The 4,459-nt window shown below is 37.8% G+C and overlaps 1 long non-coding RNA gene across 1 annotated transcript; it reads right to left on the reverse strand.

Moving 5' to 3' along the window:
- Positions 1-340: 340 nt before the first annotated feature.
- Positions 341-1,301, reverse strand: LOC131227273 (uncharacterized). The gene is made up of 3 exons (XR_009162150.1): positions 885-1,301; positions 596-763; positions 341-513 (listed from the first exon to the last, which is right to left on the reverse strand). It is a non-coding gene; the product is annotated as an uncharacterized LOC131227273 (long non-coding RNA).
- Between the last annotated feature and the right edge of the window lie 3,158 nt (positions 1,302-4,459).

Below are 4,459 nucleotides of genomic sequence, written 5' to 3' on the forward strand. Positions count from 1 at the left end.
GGGCCTGAAAGACCACAGCTTGTCAAGCTCAACTTGCTAAGAAGAGGGAGTGCCGAGGATAAGGCCAAGCTCCCCTCGCTACCTTGAACCGCGATGTTTGCCCAACTGAGATGGAGTTCTCTCAGACTGGACAGATTTTGGACGAATGCTCCGATGCTTGAGTTTTCGAGTTTCAGGTATTCAAGATACGTATCATTGTAATGTTTGGCATATACATTGTAAGATAGATCGAGGGACACCAAAGTGGTCAAGCGGGAGATTTCCGGTGGGATTTGGCCCAAAAAATGCAACCAAGAGAGGTTAAGATGGTTCAAACTGGTGAGCTGCTCAAACCCAGATGAGATTGTAGAGCCATCAAATTGATTGGAAGCGAGGTTGAACCTCTGCAGGCTCTGAAGACGAAAGAAGCTTGCAAAATCAATCCGACTGGGGAGATTGATCTCGCTGAGGTCGAGACTGGTCATGTGACCAGTGACACCATCGCACGTGATGCCTTTCCAAGAACAACAATCCCTGTTATCAGGATTATGGGACAGTTGTTAGGTAATGAATTGAGTGGATCTGCGCCGGTGCAATGATTTCTCATGGTAATCACCTGAGATATTTTTAGCTTGAAGGATGCACGGCCATGAAGAAGTTTGATGGGTCGGTCGGTTGAAGGCAATTCAACTCCATCGTAGCTTGTCAGAAGAGGAGCTTCAGCTTCCTCCTTTGGCTTCTCCACTGGCGCTCCATTGTCGGCGTATACAAGTGAAGCAACAAGCTGATAAATAATAAAATAATAAAATAATTAAAAAAGGAACAACAACGGTTATATAAAAATAGAAGCAATATCTGGAATTGATATCCCAATCACGGCTCAGTGTAAAATAGGAGATAAGGACCTCAATTTCCTTGTGTACAGAACGACCAAGCGCATCTAGTAAAACGAAATCCAGGGAGAAATTCCTGCGACAAGATGCATGTAATTCAGTAGAACTGTTAGTTCAGAAAAATCGAGCATGGAAATAAGTGCACCCAAGTGCAGTCTCCCATTTCGGGTTAGATTAGAAGTAGCAATCACACAATGGTTGCTGATAAAATTATATGTTTTTACAGTTCAAATCTTAAAATTATCTAATTTCATTCTTTGGCTATCTTCTTTATCTTTTTCTTTTTTTTTTAATTTTTTAATTTTTTTAACTCTTTGCTCATGATTTTAAACTTCGCATATGGGAATTGTCTTGGGAATGAGAGTTTTCTCTAACCTTGCCCCCAACAACGCTCCAAACGCCATCGTCACCTTCTTCAATCTCATTTTTTTCAGAGATAAATGAACTATCAATAGATAGTTCTAGCGGTGGGTTTTGCAATTAACCAAATGCGTTGAGTATGCAGACATGATATGATTCTATATAGGTAATGAGAAAATGCCAACATAAGGTCCACTTCCTGTTATTATACCTTTATAAAGTGGTCTGCAATAGATGATGATTTAGGCAAGACACAAGATCATGTACATAGCCCCAAAGTCTCGTCACCTCCACCACCACCAGCCAAAGTAATTCTCCGTAAATCATCCTAATAAGACAGTGCAGATAGAAGAAGAGAAATCAATACCTCCAGATGATAAAATGTAACGCCCCAACTTTTCAGGACCCAAGTATATGACCCGTTTTCCAAAAACCCGAGTGTTAACCTTAAAGGATGGTCAAATTCGAGTATACATTTTTTTTTTTAAATTCAAAGTAAATGAGCGCATAATATGGACAAATCAAACATAAAAGGAAGTTTACATTATCATTTAAATATATAAGAGCTACCCATAATGACTTATACAAACCAATGTATCCATTCTTACAAATACAAAATGTAATAACATTATATGTGAAACAAGGTAAATTGCAACAATCTTGAACTGTGAAATTCTGTAGCAACCTTTAGCAAATAGAATCATGCACCATTTTCAACTATAACCTACTTCTCACCAACATGAATGTGAATATCATATGAGCCACCTGTACTACTTGTACGGTTATATATTTGGTGGATAAGTGGCCAACTCAGTGTGAATTCCCTTCAAGATTACACACTACCACATTAGGTAAGCATAGTTATAAAACAAACATACAAAATAATACATGATACAGGTCTTATTATGTGCATAGATGCGTGAATGCAGTCATCGCCCCGGGATGTTCATCCGTGTGGACAGTGGGCTCGTCACCCATGCAATCATTGACCTGAGAAAAGCATCCAGTCGGATATCAACGACCTGTGAAAAACATCCAATCGGACAAATACGTACATCACGTACGATAGCAATAAATACTGGTCTATGCCATGTATACATGATTAGCCAACCCATTATTAGTCCAATTACAAACAACAATTTTAAATAAACTCAAAGGTCGCTACAAGGGTTCGTCACCAGCGTAAGCCGACAGCTTCGGCATAAGTCTCATACCACCATCTCCGGCTTATTAGACTACCATCTTAAGATGTTTAATGGAAACTCGTCGACTAGTGGCCAATCACATTACAGTATATGGGGCTTACTATTGCATAGTTGCACAGATAAAACATCGAACCCATATAAGGAAAAATACCAAACAAAGCCACATAGGGTGAATATTAAAAGCTAAGCCACATAGGGCTAATATTAAAACTAAGCCCCGTAGGGCCAATATCAAAACCATACGATAAGAAACCATCTTTGAAAGCCATTGGACATAACAACCCTGGATGGTAGGCCCACATCAAAGATCAATTTAGACTACCACTCAATAACCACTAAGTCAAAGGTCCATTACGATCACAACCAGTCGAGTTACATCCCAAGTATGGGTGTACATTTATAAGTGGGTGTTTTCCACGAATGTACCAGTTTAAGTTCCAAAAGCAATCCACGAGTAGTCCACAAACATAAGAAGATATACAGGATAAACATTAAGCATGCTATGTAGCAACTCAATTCCAACAATTAACACATGTAGTTATAGAATGGAGATATCAATTATAAATTGAAATAAAAACTATAACTTAAGCTAATGGGAAAATGGAAAGCTCAAGGGAAAAAATCATCACCTTACACTTTGAATTGCCAACTGATGTTACTAGTGAGCATTTGCACCTTTAGAATCGAATCCTACCATGAATTGTGAAGTTGTATGTGAGATCAATGTTTTACAAAATATCCATGGTCTAGATTAATATAACTTAGGGCTTGGATTACTTAGGCTTTCATCCTAGAGTTTAGTTCTAACCTTAGATTCTAGGATTTGAATTCTAAATTATTATTATTATTATTATTACCATTAATACTGTGCAACGGGTCAATAATATTCATGATGGGAGTGTTAATCCATTAATATTAATAATGGTGGTTCATAAGTTCATTTCTAGATATACCAACATTATCTAATCTTCTTATAATGACTATTATTCTATTAAACAATACAAGTAATATCAACAAAATATTTACCAATGATAATATAATAAGGGCTACTACTAAAAGTGAAGTATTACACTAATTTCATAAGGAAAATGATAAATACTTTCCAATGTTATTAGTTATAATTATCAATAACGAACCTAGCCACAATAATAGTTACCACGACCTACCATGAATTATGAAATTCTATAATTAGCCCAAATCTAACACACGATTTATGTTTAAAGTGTTGTCTTAAGGTTTAAATTACTTAGGTTTAGGATTTTATCCTAGATTTTAGGTCTAGGCTAGGTTTTAGGATTTGAACCCTAGTTGGTGTGAAATTAGTATTAATTTAGTAATTATAAAGTATTTATTAACGTTAGTGTTATAATCCATTTTACCTAATGTAGCAAAAACATTCGTTATGATGGTATTGGATAGTGTGATCCATCATCAAGGATATCATCTAGGAATGATACATAAATATTAATACATATTGTTTAATGGTTGAAATAACTAATATTAGCTCACATAACCCATGCTAATGGCTAAACATGCTTAATAATCACAATAGCTATGGTAACGCGGGCGGAGAAGAAAGGTGCCGTTAATGACAGTCTCTCTCCTGCTGCTTCTTTCTTTAATCTTCCAACATGGGGGGGTTTCTAGGGGTGTAACAGAGCTGGGTGAATGGATGGAATGGAGAGCCGTTTGGTCGGTAGGTTCGGAAGGAGAAGAAAACGGCTAAAGGAGGGCTGTTTTTTCGGTTGATAGCTTTCTACCCAAAACCCTAGCCTCTAAAAAGGGGATGAATGGCTGAGATGGTTTCTTTTGGGATGGCCTAGATCATCCCTAGCTGGTTCACGTGGATCGCCAGCGTTTACACAAAGCACAGTTTCCATTTCTGGAAATAATGTGCTTGTAGGTCTGATTTGTGGCCGACATCGTGTGCTCACGGATGCCATCCAGCACCTGAGATTTACAGGGATTGGTAGGACCAATTCCCTTGAGGTTGTGAACGGTTTGGATCATGCGCGTGACCAC

Source organism: Magnolia sinica, chromosome 15, assembly GCF_029962835.1.
Source record: "Magnolia sinica isolate HGM2019 chromosome 15, MsV1, whole genome shotgun sequence".
Taxonomy (NCBI): Eukaryota; Viridiplantae; Streptophyta; class Magnoliopsida; order Magnoliales; family Magnoliaceae; genus Magnolia; species Magnolia sinica.